We start from the raw sequence: 19,288 nt of genomic DNA, 5'->3' as shown, positions 1-19,288 counted from the left end.
AAAAATACTTCGAATTTCGAAGTATTTTTTGGGTACTTCGACCATCGAATTGGTTAAATTCGTTCGAATTCTAACGAAATCGAACGAATCGAAGTAAAAATCGTTCGACTATTCGACCATTCGATAGTCGAAGTACTTTCCCTTTAAAAAAAACTTCGACCCCCTACTTCGGCAGGTAAAACCTACCGAAGTCAATGTTAGCCTATGGGGAAGGTCCCCATAGGCTTGCCTGTGATTTTTTGATCGAAGGATTTTCCTTCGATCGTTGGATTAAAATCCTTCGAATCGTTCGATTCGAAGGATTTAATCGTTCGATCGAACGAAAAATCCTTCGATCGATCGATCGCAGGATTAGCGCTAAATCCTTCGACTTCGATATTCGAAGTCGAAGGATTTCAATTCGAGGGTCGAATTTCGAAGTATTTTTAACTTCGAAATTCGACCCTTAATGAATCTGCCCCTTAGAGAAAGATCATAAATTCTCCCTTTCGGAGACCACTTTGAATGTATTAGAGGGTAAGAGAATACAACTAAAATCTTTATTAGACGTTAAAATACAGAAAGCTTATCTTAGCAGTAAACAAAGGTTTTACGAATTCAATGACAAATGCTCTAAGCATTTCGCAGGTATACTCAAAAAGTTACAGCCGGCGAAACACATTTTGTCGATCAAAGATAAATCTAATACACTTATACACAGCACTAAAGGTATAGCTGAAACTTTCCATGATTATTATCAGTCACTGTATAAATTGGATTCTTCCCCCCCACTGGCTGACCTTGTAGATAAAATAGATAAATTTGTAACAGAAGCAGGTCTCCCGAAGGTATCCGTGGAACAGGCTCAACTGTTAGATGCCCCCTTTACTTCCCGGGAAATAGAAGAGTGTATCGACTCCTTGATAAGTGGGAAAAGCCCAGGACCAGATGGGTATACAGCCTCTTTCTACAAGATGTTTAAAGGGGAGTTAACGCCACTTCTTTTAGATTATTTTAATTTTATTTCAGATCAAGATAACTTTCACCCGCAAGCTCAAGAAGCCCATATCTCTATTATACCCAAACCAGACAAAGATCCTCAGCTTTGTTCCAGTTATAGGCCTATCTCCCTAATCAACATTGATTTGAAAATTTATGTGAAAATTCTGGGCAATAGGATTAAAAGATACTTACCATTCCTGATCCATCACAACCAGGCTGGCTTTGTCCCTGGAAGGGAAGGGAAAGATAATACGGCTAAAGTTATCTCCCTTATAAAAAATGCACAAAATAAAGGCACACCTACCTTGATACTTACAACTGATGCCGAAAAGGCTTTCGACAGGGTTTCCTGGACATTCTTGGAGAGGACCCTGCATGGTTTTGGCCTAGGACAGAAAATCAGACAACGAATATTAACATTATATAATAAACCTTCAGCCAGAATAAAAATCAACGGTACGTTATCCCCGAGTGTTCATATTTTCAATGGGACCAGACAAGGTTGCCCTCTTTCCCCGATTCTCTTTGTTTTGGTTGTGAAAACCCTTCTAGCTCATATAAGAACTAATCCCAATATTTCCGGATCAACGGTAGCAGGGAAAGAGTATAAGTGCGCTGCCTTTGCAGATGATTTACTAATATGTATCACTAAACCCACTATTTCCTTACCTAAGTCGGAAATTTTAAACATCAACATAGCAGAAGCCCCGGCCACTGTATTAAAACAGAGCTTCTCGTTTAAATGGGCAAATCCTCATATTAAATATCTGGGGGTTAAATTGCAAGCTCGGCTTGACAAAGCATATGAGGACAACTATCTCCCACTTCTGAGCTCTCTCCAAAAACTTTTAGAGAAATGGGGTAAGCTAGGGTCCAAGCCATCAAAATGATTTTTCTCCCGAAAATGTTGTATTTATTCCAAGTACTACCGATTCATATCCCCGCTGCTTTTTTTTCTACTCTTAAATCTATGGTGATTAGATTTGTTTGGAAGGGGAAAAGTCCGAGACTAAAATTTAACCAACTCATTCTCCCAAAAGAAAGAGGCGGACTAAATTTGCCGGACCCCCATCTTTATTATATATCTGCTCATTTAGCCTGCATTTATACCTGGTCCAAAGGGAAATATAACAAGGACTGGAGCGTCTTAGAACAGACCTTTTTACCTATCCCGTTAGAAAATATTAGCTGGACGAAAGTCAATAATCTACCTACTGAAGCATTAACCCACCCTTTGATAAAAGCAACTCTGAAGGTGTGGCATAAAAATAAAGAAACTTACAGACTTACAAGATCCCCATATATTTTCTCAACTTTGCTGAACAACCCGGATTTCGCCCCAGGGATGGAAAAGGGTACCTTTGATAGATGGGGCACTTGGAAGGGGAGGGATACGAGGATGGTTGATTTTATAAAAAACAATAAGACAATCCCACTAGCAACTATACAACAACGATGGGCCCCCCACCCTAGAGATATCTGGAACTACAACCAATTACATGGATATTTACAGTCTATAAAATCTTGTGATTGGCATAGACCTCCGACTCCATGGGAACATCTTCTGGCTACATCTGCGAACTATATTAAACTATTATCTAGACTCTATAAGATGTTGTTAAACGGTTTACCTAGAGATAAACCTGCTTTTTGCCTAGCATGGGAAAGAGAGTTAGGGATCACTCTTACTGAGCAGGTATGGAACAGAATTTTTAAAATAACACACAAAGCCTCTAGAGCCTCCAGATCCGCAGAGGCCATGTACAAATTGACTACAAGGTGGCACTACACACCATCGAGACTAAGTAAGATGTATCCTTCTTCCTCAAATTAATGCTGGAGATGTAATACCGAGGAGGGCACCCATCTACATGTATGGTTGACCTGCTCTAAACTAAAAACTTTTTGGAAAGATATACTGTTAGCAATACACACAATCACAGGGAAGAAAATACTGATGGAAAACCATACTCTAATATTATTAAATGTACCCGGTGATACTTCCTTATTTGTTTTGGATTCACTTACCTCTCACTTACTCCAAGCAGCAAAAGCCTTGATACTGGGAAAATGGAAGTATTCTCATCCCCCCACGTTAAGAGACTGGATAGCTAGAGTGGAAGAGATAAGAAAGTTAGAAGAGCTTACTTATATTTTGCATTTTGAAAGCCCCAAATATTGGAGAATATGGTCCCCTTGGTACGCCTACACAAAGAAGTTAGGCACAGGGTAAAGTTCGGTAACATACCCGGATTACTTTAGAAGTTTGTACTATAATATGGCTCCATAGCGAACAAATTAGAGCAAGAACTTGTTGTTTGTGTTTGCCTAATTCAATTCTATGTTTGTTCTATGATTGCTTGCATGACTGTACCCCCCCTCTTTTCCTTCTGTACCCCCCCATACTTAAAACTATAAATAAAGATTATAAAAAAAAAAAAATAATAATAATGGAATTACATCTGCTCTGTTCCAAAGAGCCAGTGTATTCCAACAAACTTGAGTGCCTTCTTTAAGGGGCAGATTTACTAAGGTTTACTAAATTCATATTCAAGTTTTCGAGTATTTTTTGGTCAAAACTCACAATTTCGAGTTTAAAACCACCAACTCAAATTTGAATATGAGATTTATCATCGCCCTACCTTGGAAACAACTTGAATTTGATAGGTCGCAGGGGAAATCAGTGTGCAAAAAACAAGAGCAATCACTTTGCACAGATACAGATTGAATCTAGACTCCTCTTGTATACACTGAAAACAAGAACTAATTAAACACATTTTTATTATATTCTGGACCCTGTAGTAGTAGCAGCTGGGAGAAGAACAAACTTTACTATGGAGGAAAGCATGGCTGAACTGCCAACAAGTTGGGAGAAAATAAAATATAGAGAGGCAGATACTTGTGAAACAATTATCAGCAGAGCAGAATGACACATCTCAGTTTAACATGTAACAGCGCCATCTATGGCAGTACATTGACAGTCAATACATAACACCCCTCCCTTCCTAGATAACATAATCCTCTAGGTGGTGGGGCCCTCGAAAAACACTTATTTGCTGCTCCATTGACACTGATAACCTCTCCTTGTGGATTGGTCTCAGTATCTGCAGGTACCCCCTCAGGTACATCTACCGTCGTCCAGCTGCAGGAATCTCTTCCTCTGGAAAAGCTCTCTGAGTTAAGTCACCTTGCAATCCAAACTGGCCATGGTTACCCTCTGTGTTAGGACAAGGATTGTCCCCTAGTCTGATCAATATGTCTTCGAATAACACGGCCATCTGCAGTCTTAACCTTGTACGAGACAGGGCGTGTGGCTTCAACAATGACTGCTGGTATCCATTTTTGTCCCAGTGCATAATATCTGGCATACACACTTGACCTGCTTCAAACATCCTCACTGTGGAGGTCTGTGTATTTTTATGGAATTGATCTTCCTGTTTACTTTGTACATCAGAAGCCAAGTCGGGATGCAGTCTGTCTAAACAGGTTTTAAGCTGTAGGTTCATAAAAAGTTCTGCAGGACTGCAGCCAGTGCTAGCAGAAGGGGTTATGTGCTGCTGCAACAAACATTTTGCCAGTCTATAATTCCAGTCACCATCGATTATGCTTTTTAATGCATCCTGGACCATTCTGGACCATTCGCTCAGCTTGTCCATTTGAGGATGGATGGAATGGTGCTGTTGTAACATGACCAATAAGCTTATGATCTGAAGTCTAATGATGTAAACTGTGCTCCATTATTGGATACAATAGTGTCTGGGAGTCCATGGGTGGCAAACAACTTCCGCAACACTTGAATGACTGCAGGGGTGGTTGCAGATGCCACTGGAACAACTTCCAACCATTTGGAAAATGAAACAAACACAAGTAAGAATGTCTGACCTTGAAAAGGCCCTGCAAAATCGATATGGGCTCTGCGTCACCTCCCATGAATGTACCCAGGGGCATGGCGGTTGGTCTGGCAAGGAACACAACTTTTTACCCATTGTTCAATACATTCATCCATTTTAGGCCACCAGACATAACTTCTAGCAAGGGCTTTCATATTTACAATGCCTGGGTGTCTCTCGTGCAGGGCTTTAAGAACATGGTTTTGCCCTGCTTTGGGAATTACCACTCTATTTCCCCGCAAAAAGCAACCTTTGTATGCAGAGAGTTCATGCTGGCATTTCTCAAAAGGTGTGAACTCTTCCTTTAAACTTATTTATTAAAACCATTTGGAAAATGAAACAAACACAAGTAAGAATGTCTGACCTTGAAAAGGCCCTGCAAAATCGATACAGGCTCTGCGTCACCTCCCATGGATGTACCCAGGGGCATGGCGGTTGGTCTGGCAAGGAACACAACTTTTTACCCATTGTTCAATACATTCATCCATTTTAGGCCACCAGACATAACTTCTAGCAAGGGCTTTCATATTTACAATGCCTGGGTGTCTCTCATGTAGGGCTTTAAGAACATGGTTTTGCCCTGCTTTGGGAATTACCACTCTATTTCCCCGCAAAAAGCAACCTTTGTATGCAGAGCGTTCATGCTGGCGTTTCTCAAAAGGTGTGAACTCTTCCTTTAAACTTATTTTTGGCCACCCCCTCCATACTCAGTTCAACCCTTCGAGATAATACTGGGTCGGTAGCTGTCATGCGGGCAATATCTGATGCCTGCAGAGGGGGGCTAGGATGAGGACCTCAGACAAGGCCAGTACTTGAAAATCAGGAGTGTTTACAGGTAAACTGCTTAAAGCATCTGCATTACTTATTTATTTTCCTGGGCGGTACTGCAACTCATAGTCATATGCATTTAGCAATAAACATCATCTCAGCATGTGTAAAGAAAGTATCTGTGCAGTAGGCCCATTATTTTTAAACAGACCCAATAATGGCTTGTGATCAGTAATAATAGCAAAACTTCTGCCATACAAGTACTCGTGGAATTTCTGCCACAATGGCTAAAGCTTCCTTATCAATCTGAGCATAATTCCTCTCTGTGGTACTCATCGTCCGTGAATAGAATGCAATGGGAGCCTCACAACTGTCAATTACAGTATGACTTAAAACAGCCTCTATTCCATAAGGAGAAGCATCACATGTAAGGTTGAGATTTATGCAAATCACAATGTTCTAGCACACTGTCTGATGATAAGAGTCTCTTGGCATCCTTGAATGACTGCTCATGCAGGGCTGACCACTTCCAGGTAGCATTTTTGTCCAGTAGTCTGTGCAGTGGCTCGGCCACAGTAGCTTTGTCTTTGAAGAATGAATGGTAGAAATTTAATAGGCCGAGAAATGCTTGCAGCTCCTGTTTATTTTTGGGAACTGGAGCTTCATGAATGGCTTTTACTTTTGCATCTGTTTGGATGTATTCCATTTGCATCAACTTTGTATCCCAGGAAATCAACACTTGGTAATCCTAAAACACATTTTTCTTTCTTAAGTTTTAACCCAGCATCTGCAAATCACTGTAATACTGCTCTTACCCTTTCAGTTAATGATTCCATAGAGTCTGCTCCAATGAGGACATCATCAAAATATGGCACCACCCCTTGCAAGCTGGAAAGGAGGTCATCCATCAATTTCTGGAACACACCTGGCGCAATGCAAACTCCAAATTACAACTGTGTAGCTTTAAATGCTCCTTTGTGTGTGATAATTGTTTGTGCATCAGCAGCTGCATCATCCACTGGTAACTGTTGGTATGCTTAAGCTAAATCAAGTTTGGCAAATAACTTTCCTTTAGCCAAGGTGCTGAAAATCTGATTGAAAGTACACATTCTGGCGAATCAAAAATGGGTAATTAGATCTTTCTACTCCAAACTACCATACTGCAAAGCTAAGCAGCGGTTTTTATGACATTTCTGAAAATCACCTAAACATATTTCAATTGCCCACATTTATCTCACCCAATTTCTTACATACAACTGGAAAACACCCTAAATATTGACACCAAGGGTCTACTGAGCAGTTTGATGCCCAATATGCATAGATATACCAAGGCAGATGGCATGTGTGGACCCCAAATAAAAATAGTGTATATGAATTTTCTCCACTGTTGATTCCCCTTCTGTGAGCAAAGCCCCTGGACTGAATATTATGTGTCTAACAGCAGAAAGATCCCCCCACCAAAACCATATATTTTTGTAAAGTACACATTCTGACGAATCCAAAATTGCTAAAAATGAGTTTGTATTTCAAATGATCAAAGTGCCAACAACGCTAAAAGAACAACAATGCAAACAACAATGCAAACAACAATGCAAACAACAATGCAAACAACAATGCAAACAACAATGCAAACAACAATGCAAGCATAAAATCATAAAAATCAAAAACAATTTGGTAAATCAATGAAATAACAAAATAACTGATCCGACAGCGTGGTTAGCGGTCAGAAGGCTTGATCCATTAGTCATGCTGTAAAATCAACAGCTTTTAGCGGAATAACGAGAGGAAAACTGATAAAATGAAGAACTAAAAAAAAAAAAATGTGTGTGCGTGCTTGTGTATGCATGTGTGTACAGCTCTAAAAGGTGTGTAAATGTGTGTATGTAGGTGTGTAAATATGTGCAAAAGTATGTGAGTGTACAAAAGACAAAAAAACCCAGAAAAGCAAAAAAAAAAAAACTTACCTTTAGTTACATGTGTAATGAGTGTGTGTAAATACGAGTGTGTGTGTGTAAATCAGTAAAGAAACGCCGCTTACCGTTTCTGTGGCTGGGTGAGTGCTTGGCAGTGTTGGAGGGCCCAGGATCTCTCACAGGAAGTGAGTGGGAGGCGCAGGATCGGGTCCCACGAGGTGTGCGACGTTCCTTTGATGTGCCTACATGTAAGACTTGTTGAAGTCGGGTCCTGCAAAGATTGTGTCGCAGGAGCGAGCTGGCAGCCCCCTTGGCTCGTTGCCTAGTGGTTTGGGGACACAACAGACTCATAGTAACATAGTAAGTAAGGTTGAAAAAAGACACAAGTCCATCAAGTTCAACCTTTTAGTTTGTTTTTTTGTTTTTTTTTATCTGCCTAACTGCCAGTTGATCCAGAGGAAGGCAAAAAAAAATCTGAAGCCAATTTGCCTCAGATGGGGAAAAATTCCTTCCTGACTCCAAAATGGCAATCGGACTAGTCCCTGGATCAACTTGTACTATGAGCTATCTCCCATAACCCTGTATTCCCTCACTTACTAAAAAGCAATCCAACCCCTTCTTAAAATTATCTAATGTATCAGCCTGTACAACTGATTCAGGGAGAGAATTCCACATCTTCACAGCTCTCACTGTAAAAAACCCTTCCGAATATTTAGGCGGAACCTCTTTTCTTCTAATTAGAGACATTATTATATGATCCCCTTATATATTTATACATAGTTATCATATCACCCCTTAAGCGCCTCTTCTCCAGCGTGAACATCCCCAATTTGGCCAGTTTTCCCTCATAGCTAAGATTTTCCATATCTTTTACCAGCTTAGTTGCCCTTCTCTGTACCCTCTCTAATACAATAATGTCCTGTTTGACTGATGGAGACCAAAACTGTACGGCATATTCTAGATGGGGCCTTACAAGTGCTCTATACAGTGGAAGAATGACCCCCTCCGCCCGTGACCCTATGCAGTCCCATTAAGGGTATAAGTGGCTTGGATATTCTTACATCCCAGGTGCATGACTTTACATTTATCAACATTGAATCTCATTTGCCACTTAGCTGCCCAGATTGCCAGTTTGTCAAGATCGTGTTGCAAGGATGCCACATCCTGGATGAAATTAATTGGGCTGGATAGTTTTGTGTCATCTGCAAACACTGATACATTACTTATAATACCCTCCCCTAAGTCATTAATGAACAAGTTAAATAAAAGTCTGCATGGTGGCAAAAGCCACTACTAAATGATTTGAATTTTATTATTGAATATTTCACTTGCAGTGATTATGATGATGCGTGTTCATGTAAGGTATGACTAAACAAATGTCTTATCTTACGGGTTACAGTGTATTTGGAAGTAGTTGAGATTTGGCTTTTTGTATTGTATAAATTGCAATGGGTACTAAAAAGAGGGACATTAATTTGAGAGACAAGTGTATGTACAAGTGTATTGCTATGTATGCAGGGGTGCTTTGCCGATGAGGCAAGTTGAGGCTGTTGCCTCAGGCGGCAGTGCCCCACTAGGTACCAGGGGCAGCAAAAATGCTGCTTCTGGTACTTTAAGAGCGAATTTCCGGGTGAGGGGGGGCAGCAGCAACTGCTGCTGCCTCAGGCGCCGGAGGGACCAGGATTGCCCCTGTATGTATGCTAAGCTCTAATCGGCGTTCTAAATTCACACTACTTGGTTAAGTTAAGACAGTTCTAGAAACAGTAATGCAGAGCATTATTTTCCATGTTATGAAAAAGCACCTTATGTATTTTTGGTCTTCATTGGGGGGTTATATCACTGCACTTGCATATGGGTATGGGTTATTGAATTGCACTATTATTAGATTAAGAATAAGGTTATCCTTTACTGTTGTAGTTGTAGAAATTAAATCTGAGTGAAACTAGACTAAGCTCAAGCAACTATTGTTTACTATAATAATACAGGGTTAGCTCAAGGGTGTTGAATCACCCATTAACTTTTTTTTTTCAGTCTAGTTGCCAAGCTAAACATAGCACCATTTTAGGAACAATTTACCAAACAAAACAATTCATTGGTCTTTGCTACTTCACACCCCTGATTTATGTCCCTTTTGGTTTCTGTCTAATTTGCTCACAGACTGTAAGCTCTTTAGTAGGGACACTGGCAGGTAGAATCCTAGAGTGGTATATTAGCCTTGGGAACCAAAATATCATTATTGAAGGGATAAGGTTGTGCCCTTATTCCATGTCTTTAGTAGTTTATTTAATATTACTGTTAATGGTGAATAATTACTTTGTTTCATCTTATTTCTAATATAATTAGTTAGCCAAAAAAAGTAATCTACAATGGCTGGAGTGAGCTGATGTCTAACATAATAGAAAGAACACTACTTCCTGCTTTGCAGCTCTCTAACTCTTAGTTAGTCAGCGACTTTAAAGGGGGCTACATGGGACATAACTGTCAGTGAGTTTGCAGGTCAAATTCAAACGCAAAAAGTTATGTCACTGGTTACTGCATGGGTTTAATAGCGTCCCAATAACACTTCATCTGAAGAAGACCCATTTAGGCTCTTCAGTGAGTACTTACTATGTGATACATACATCTCCAAAATTGCCATGCAATTGAATAGAGAGCTGTGGAATTTCTCTCTGGTGGACTTTTGCAAACTCTATTTCACCCTTTGAAAAATATACTGTGTAGACTCTGTACCTCAAGAATGGTTGCTACTTATGACCAGACACACTTTCAAACTTAATTTTAGGCTGACATAAATGTCCCCCTTGCTGCAAACAGTAAAACGTTGCAGTAATATGATGATTACATGAAAACATTCAAGATGGAAAATCTGCAAAACTTAGAATCGGAGAATTGAAATATATCAAAAGGTGAAGAATATATTCCAAATCTATGGTTGCCAACATTAATTGCAGCATGGGATTATTTTGATTTGTATGACAAAGAACAGCCTGGAGGGTAGCAGAGGGAACCCAGAGTTGTCGGTAAGTGAGGAAAAGTTTTTGGAGGGGACAGTGGATGAGAGAAAAAGAGGTTATCTCTCACAGAAACCCAGAAGAGGGCTGAAGTGATAGAACTGGAGATATAAAGCAAAGCTTGCTCTCTAGATTGCGAGATTTGGTGGTTGGCGGGAACATATTTGGCATTATTTCCATCTGTCTCAGTTCTAGTGTACACTCTTTTGTCAAAAAGTTTGGTACGAAAAAGAGGATATCTGAGTGAGTTATGGAGCATTGCAGTAAAAAGTAAACTAAATATAATATAAATATAATATAAATATAAGAGGTACATCAAGAAAAAATGGCTCCCTTCACTGACATGCAAGAGGATAGTGCTTCTGAAGAACTGCACATTCAAGGTATCCAGGAGTTTCTTTAGGTTATCTGCCTGGAAGTTGTGCGTGGCCAAAATGGAGTGTACAGATAAACCTTGTAAGTTATTTTTAATGTTTATAAATTGTGGGTAATTTTAAAGAGAAATTTCATGACATGTGGCAAAAAGGTTCTTAAAAAAAAATTATATATATATATATATATATATATATATATATATATATATAAAAAAACATATATATATATATATATATATATATATATATATATATATAGGCAGTCCATGTGGACTCACACCTTAAGCCAAAAGTCTAAACCTGGGTGCTAGTTGAAAACATAAATAGTGATGCAATGTAACAGCACTCCAAGGAATTGCAGAAGCAGCAAATGATGCAAAGGGAGGTTTATTAGATCCGACGTTTCAGCTCCTTAGTGGAGCTTACATCAGGGAAAGAAAACAGAGCATAGTGTGCAAAAGGATGTTTAAAACGCCATTTTGGTGCCAAAAAGCGTTGCTAGGCAACCAAAATGGCAGCAGTATAAGTGCAAAGAAAAAACTAATTGCCAGTCTCATATTCCAATCTGCACAATATGTACAAGGCCAAATGAACACAAACGCAATTGCTACATTCTTAACTGTAAGCGTAGCAGTGTGGATAAGTGGGCGTGGTCTACGCCCTGTCCATGGTGCTGTAGTGGTGGGTGGTTACTATGACCAAGGAGGTACAGTTGGCGGACCGGCACGTGACCAGCACTAGGTCACGTCCCCCATATCAATGCGTAGGGACACCTAGCAATGCTACAGCATCAGGCTAATAGGTGCTACACAGCGCAGCAGCGCAGCCAGTCTGCGAGTAGCTGCAAACCAGCATGCACCGCTGTCAGCTGTCTCCATTAAAACGCAGATGACTTCCGGGTATGGCGCCGAGGAGGAAGGAGCGCCTAGGCTAGAGCTCCGTTACTCCGCCAACTTTCTCCTGCAATAAATAGTCGGAACACTTATCTTTTTTAGCTGTGTCTGACCCCATTGGTCCCCTGCTTGTCTCTGGTGAATTCCGTATGGATTTATGTGCGGCTCGCAGTGGCTGTTGAGGGAGCGAGGAGTCTGCAGGGCTCATTTGTTGTGTGCTGCAGCTTGTGGCGAATTGAGGAAACTGCAATTTAAGCTGTGAGAAACTTCTACAGTGGTGATACAAGTCTCTGGAAAGACTGGGAACTTGTTCTTGTGGTTAGTGATAACTGCCAGGTTCGAATAATTTGTTGAGGACAGTTTTTTTCCCTTTTTTTGTCAGTGGTCTGTGAGGTGCGGCGGCCATTTTCTCCATTTTTAGTGTGGTGATCAGTGCTTTGATCAAACTGCTATAAGGAGATTTTGACTAAACATCATCTCTGGAGCTTGGAAACAGTTTTATTACTTCTTGTGAACTTTTGTATTAAAATCTTTCTTGTTACTAATACTAAAGTTTTGTGGTTTCCACTATCATATAGACCAGTCTGTATCTTATAGACTATTTCTGTTAAGGATCCACCATTTTAGTTAAACAGCTTCATCTCCTGTTTACTGGATTTTTCCTCTAGCCTTGTTGTTTCTCCTAGTATACATTTTCAGTAAAACAAAGAAAAACACATAAACTAATAAAAAAATAAAAAATAAAAAAAAATGTTTTTTAAAAAAAAAAACCACAAAAACAAAAAACACATTAAAAGAGGTGAGTGAGGTGAGATTTGATAGTGATTTTTTCTGCTACTTTCTATTGCCATTCAATATGGAGAAGATTAATGGGAAAGTTTCTGAAAAGAAAAAAGACAGATCTTGCAAAAGTGTTGAGGTCAATCAACATAATGGAAATTCTACTCAAATAAATACTAGCCAACTTAGTTTCTCGAGTAACGACTACATATCTATTGCAAAGGAAGTTGCTAAATTGGTCAATCCTTCTATCGAAGCTTCCATCAAATCTTCGATTAATAAGGCTGTTGAAAATTTACAGGACAGTCTACGTGATATCTCAGAAACTCTCTCCTCACACGAAGACCAAATTAAAGACCTTCAAGAAACTGTGTGTTCAGGAAGATTCTATTTCTACTTCTAAACAATTGAAAGATATGGAGAAGAAAGTTTTGGATTTACAGCTTAAAGTTGATGACCTGGAGAACAGAGCTAGAAGAAACAACTTGAGGTTTATTGGAATCCCGGAATCTTATAATATAGAGGCTCTAATTACACTTGTTACAAAAACCATCCCAATGATTCTTCGCCTTCAGGATAAACTTCCTAACATAAAGATTGAGTGAATTCATTGTTTAGGCCCACCCAGGGAAAACATGAATTTAAACCACCTGCTGTCATTGCTAAATTTCTAGACTATTCTGAAAAAACTCAAAGAATCCTATTATTTCAAGATTACTCTGCTATCCTTTCTCAAAAAAGAAAAGAATTCTCTAACATTTGCCAAGCTCTATCCAAGCTCAATATTAAGTTCTCTTTGAACTATCCTTCTAGACTTAGAATTGTTCATTCTTCAGGAACTTTTGTCTTCAGTGAACCAGAAGAGGCTCAAAGTTTCCTTCGACGACTCAACATTTCAGGATCTCCACCAAAGATGGCAAAAACATCCAATTCGACTCAGGAATCTCGTTCTTCACTAGTAAAGAAATCTGCAAATTTCAGAGACTATACTCGCATCCCTTTGAGATCTCAAAGAAGAGATGACAAACAAGTTCATAGATCAAGATCTCCCAGATCACTTTCTCCTGTTTATCAGGACTTAATGGTCCAATGATTGTACTGTTTCTTCTTTCTAGGTTTCCAACTTATTTTTGGGTTTTTTTTGGCAGTTGCTCGCCCAGGCTACTTATCTTAGTGAGATAAGTGCATTGCCTTATTCCTTTTGAGGAAAAAAGGAAGTCAATAAACAGGTTTTGATGACCCTACTTTTAGGGTGGCTCTTTTTGTTGTCAATTTTTGGTTTCTTGTTTTTTTTATTTTTTAGTATTTTTCATTATATTACTAATTGTTTTTTCCTCTCTGTCTGATAGAATGTTATATTTATCACATGTTGTCCTTTTTAAGTATCATATTAAGCTAGATTCCTATCTCATGATCTTTAATGAGTAATTTGAAGGTACTAACTTGGAATGTTAATGGGTTAAATTCTTATGTGAAGAGAAAGAGGATACTCAGTGCTTTAAAGAAACAGAAGGTTGATATAGCTTTACTTCAAGAGACACATCTCTCTGACCAGGAATCTATTAAGTTAAAAAGAGATTGGGTGGGGTCAATAGCTTTCTCTCCAGCTTTCAAGAAAAAGAAAAGGGTTGCTATTTTATTTCACAAATTGTTGAATGCTCAAATTATTTACACAGAAATAGATGATAATGGTCGATTTGTTCATACTGAAGTTCTCATTAATAATAAAATTTTGAATGTTTGTTGCATTTATGCCCCTAACGATAACAAAATTGAGTTATATAAAATGTTGACCCAGAAAATTACCTCTTTGTCTCAAGTTAGGCTGATTGTAGGTGGGGATTTTAATGAGGCACATGTTGCTTCTATGGATAAATGGGGCCCAAAATCAAAACTTTCCTTTAATAAATCTCCATTGATATCTAATTTTTTGAAAAATACTAAGTTAACTGATATTTGGAGAACTTTGCACCCTACTGAGGTCGATTTCACTTTTTTTTCTCATCCTCACAACATGGGTTCTAGGATAGATTTTATTTTTACATCCATAGATATTCTAAATATTGTTCAATCTGGGGATATAGGGATAATTGATCTATCTGACCATGCACAGGTTTGGGCTGAATTTAAGGTTAATTCTGCTCATAGATCTTATATTCCTTGGTCCTTTCCGGTTGCTTTATCTGAGAAGCCTGATTTTATTAATATGATATTAAAAAGATGGGATTCTTTCTTAAAAGATAACATTTTCCACCAAAAGGTTCCTCTCTTACTATGGGATACTTGGAAATGTGTTATGAGAAGTGAAATCACTTCCTTTAAAAGTGCTTACTTAAAAAAGTTGAATAAGGAATTTTTTTCATTAAGCAAAAAAAGTATGAAAAAATATATCTTAATTTTAAAACGTTTCCAACATCCCATAATGCTAACAAGCTTAAAGGGGTTATGGAAATCTTTAAGAAATTGAGGGATCTGAGAGATCAATTTTATACCTCCTTTGCAAATGCTAGATTTCATAATCTTAGTAATAAATCTAATAGGTTTTTGGCTAACCTAGGGAAAAATTGGAATAGTTCTTCTCATACTTACATGATTAAAGACAGCAAGAATCGAGTTATTAACTCTCCTAAAGGCCATATTGAATATTTTTAAAGATTATTTTCAAAACATTTACTCTCGTCCTTTGTATGATAAAGATAAAAGCTTAGAATTTTTGTCCATAATACATTTACCTCAAACCTCTCAGGATAAATTGAAAATCTTGAATTCCCCTATTACTACAGAGGAAGGTATGAAAACCATCAAAAGTCTTAAAAAACTTAAAGCTAGTGGTCCGGATGGCCTTCCCACTTCTTTTTATAAATCTATTTCCACTAAAATATCCCCTTTCCTCACTGATATTTTCAATGAAATGTATTTACAGGGTAAAACTTTACAATCCAGTATAACTTCAAACATTAAGCTTATTCCTAAAGAAAGGAAAGATCTTTTGTTAACTTCTTCTTACCGCCCAATCTCTTTAATTAATCAGGATTTAAAGATCTTTACCAAGATTTTGGCTGATAGATTGGCTAATATTCTTCCAGATATTATCTCTCCTTTTCAAAATGGGTTTATTAGAAAAAGGTTGGGAATAAAAAATATTAGGGCAATCCTAAATGCCATTTTTTACTCTAAAAAACATAAAATTCCATGCTCCTTAGTAAGCTTAGACGCTGAGAAAGCGTTTTATAATGTTAACTGGAATTATCTTTTTGATTGTTGTAATTTCTTTGGTTTTAAAGGGGAGTTTATCTTTTTTTTAGAGCAAATTTATTCTTCTCCCAAAGCCAGGATAATAGTTGCTGGAGAACAATCTGATTCATTTACCTTGTGTATAGGAACAAGACAGGGTTGCCCTTTGTCCCCCCTGCTCTTTAATTTAACAATTGACCCATTGATTCGATTTTTATATCGTTCAGACTTATTTCAGGGTATACAAGTTAATGGTAGATATATTAAAATTTTAGCATTTGCAGATGATCTACTTTTGGTAGTTCAAGATGCTCAAAACTCAATTAGGAAGATTTTTAATTTTTTCAATTCCTATTATTCTTACTCTGGATATGTAATTAACTGTAATAAAACAGGATTACTTAATATATCTAGACTTTATTCTTTAAATTTGTCTCCCCTGATTAGGTTTACTGAATCTTTACGTGATAAGTGGCTTAATTCGCCTCTTTATCTTATAGGAAGAGCTGCTTTCTTTAAAATGTTTATTTTCCCAATGTTATCATATCCGTTACTTAATCTTCCTTTTCTTTTAAAACATTCTGATGTTAAGAAGTTGGATCAAGGGCTTTCAAAATTTTTGTGGCAAGGGAAGAAACCTAAAATCTCTTTGATTAAATTACGTCAATCGAAAATCCTGGGTAGTCTTAATATTCATAATTTTAGGTTCTTTAACATTGCTTCTCTATGTAGATACATTTTTGAGTGGATTTTGGGTGGGGAAGTTTACACCAATCCTTTTTTTGAATCTTATTTGGAAGGGGGTGATCATATTACCACCTTTCTTCATAGAAAATGGGGTGGCCTTACTATTGATATTGAGAGAAACATTCTTCGGCGGGAAACTTTTGCTACCTGGAAGATAGTTTATAAATTGCTTGGTAGCAATTATCAAATCTCTCCCTTTTTGTCGCCTTTTGATCTATGTTTATTTACTAAAACAGAAAGAAAATCTTTGATTCCGTATTGGAGGAAAAAAGGTATTTCCCATCTGATACATTTGGTTGATAACGTTTCTGGTTCACCAATATTATGGGAAGATTTGAAAAGTAAATTTGATCTCAATGAATGTGACAGATTAATCCATCTGAGATTTTTGTGTGTCTTAGACCTTCTTACAGATAAGAAAAATGTTGCAGTTGATCAACTTCCTCTATGTAAAGGGTTTCAAATTTTTTTAGATGATTCTTCCTTTAACAGGATATCCTATATCCTTTTGTCTTAGATCTGCTCCTAGCAATTTGAATCCATTACAAATTCTAGCGGGAAAATGGTCATCCTTATTAAAAATTAACATTACCTCTCAACATTTATTATCTTCTATTAAGAATTTTAATAAACTTATTAGATGTGAAGGTTGGCGAGTACAGCATTTTAGATTGGTCCATTTGAGCTACAAGTTATCTTATTTTAAGAATTCAGAGGGTATATCACTTTCTTATTGCCCTAAGCGCAAGTCAAAGAATGTTTCTCTATTTCATTATGTGTGGGATTGTCCTTTCATTTCTGAGTTGTGGATTGAGCCGGAAAATTTCCTAAATGACAAATTGAATATTGATCTTAAATTGTCTCCTGAATTTGCACTGCTTGATTGTCAGGTAACATCTTCTGCTGTTCGTATTCCAAAGACAAAATTTTGGAATAATTATAAGAATTTTGTACATCTAGCTATTGCTGCTACCCGCAAATCCATTTTTTTATATTGGATCCAGGAAACTTCTCCAGATCAAAAGGTTATTTTATCCTATCGTAAGTCTCTCTGCATAGATGAAGCAATAGATTTTAGGTATAGGAATGTGGGTTTTAGAGAAAATTTTCTTGCGCTGTGGTCTCCCTATCTTAAAATTCTGGAGTCTGAAGATATGGTTTATATAGAAAAATTATGTATAATTCTGGCGAAGACTCCTCTTTTTATGTTCATTGCAATTCCAAGATTGACTGAAGATGTGATAATTTTGTTTACTATTTGGGTAAAAAAATTTTTTTTTTGGTTGGTAGAGAGGAAAATTTTTATCTTACTGTATCTTATTTTATATAATTTTACTTTCATTGATGAATTTTGTTATTATCTTTATTTGATATTTGGTTATGAATGAATTGTTGTGTATTAATTCTCTTCTTATTTTGAAATTGACAAATGTTTGGCCGAGCTATTGCTTTGCTGCTTTCTGTTCTTTTTGTTTATTCAAAAATGCCAATAAAAACAATTGGAAAAGAAAAGAAAACGCAGATGAGGCGGACTCAAATATGCTGTATAGGTACGCCACCTTGCCACCACACCCACATAGCAGAACCGAAGAGGACACAGAGGAATCACTTGTTCACTTTCATCAACAGTTTAATGTCCTAGATAGTTCTGTCAAGCTTACCCTTAATCACAGCAGAAGGGACATTGACTTTCTGGATCTAAACATATTTCTGGAGAATTCCACACTAGGTACTAGACTGTTTCGTAAAACCACTGACAGAAACTCTATTCTTCATGCGGCCAGCAATCACCCTCCAGCCACTACTCGGGGGATACCTTGCTCACAATTCCTGAGAGTGATACGTAACAACAATGTCAGAACTACCGCACAACTGCAACTACGGGAAATGTTTGCCAGATTCCTGGACAGAGGATACTCACAAGAATTACTGTTTGGACAACTCAACAGGGCGCTTGAACACACACAAAATGAACTATTGGAGTCATCCCCTGTCAAAAAACACTCGGATAACCAGGTGATTTTCACTACCACTTTCTCCACAGCATCCCGCCAGCTAACAGCCAGCATTGGGAAACACTGACCGATGCTCAATATGTATGAAACAATGAGCCTCTATACTGCCAAGAAACCCATCATGGGATTTAAGAGAGGCAAAAGCCTGAGAGATCTGTTGGTCAGGACTGACTTCAAAGGGCCTTCCAACACGGACATAGATTGGCTCTCTAAGCAAACCAAATTAGGTTGCTATAAATGCCCTGATTGTGTGACCTGCAGGTGCCTCCTAACCGGTCCGGATTTTCCACATCCCTATACAGGTAAGAGAAACAAAATACGCTATAGACTTGGCTGCACGTCATGCACTTCACTATCATATACATCAGGGCTGTCCAACTGGCGGCCCGCGAGCCGCGATTTACTCTGGCCCGCGACTGTCTGGTTAAATCTAATGTGATTAATGGTATCAAGGGCGGCGACTGTCTGGTTAAATCTATTGTGATTAATGGTATCAAGGGCGGCAACTGTCTGGTTAAATCTAATGTGATTAATGGTATCAAGGGCGGCTGATGCACAATCGGTAGTTAATTAGGTCGCTTAGCTTGTCTCTGCATTGTGTAGTGTCTGGCACAGTCTCCCGGCTTCCAACATATCGCGCGCGATGCCACAAGCCCCGCCCCCATGACGTCACAAGCCCGTC

The 19,288-nt window shown here is 38.1% G+C and overlaps 1 pseudogene; it reads right to left on the bottom strand.

The window, feature by feature from the left end:
* Positions 1-5,272: 5,272 nt before the first annotated feature.
* On the bottom strand, positions 5,273-6,748 carry LOC108716136 (annotated as a pseudogene).
* Positions 6,749-19,288: the final 12,540 nt, after the last annotated feature.

The sequence above is a fragment of the Xenopus laevis genome, chromosome 5L, assembly GCF_017654675.1.
Source record: "Xenopus laevis strain J_2021 chromosome 5L, Xenopus_laevis_v10.1, whole genome shotgun sequence".
Taxonomy (NCBI): Eukaryota; Metazoa; Chordata; class Amphibia; order Anura; family Pipidae; genus Xenopus; species Xenopus laevis.
Note: the sequence above shows the minus strand (reverse complement) of the source record. Positions and strands in the feature narration are given on the sequence as shown.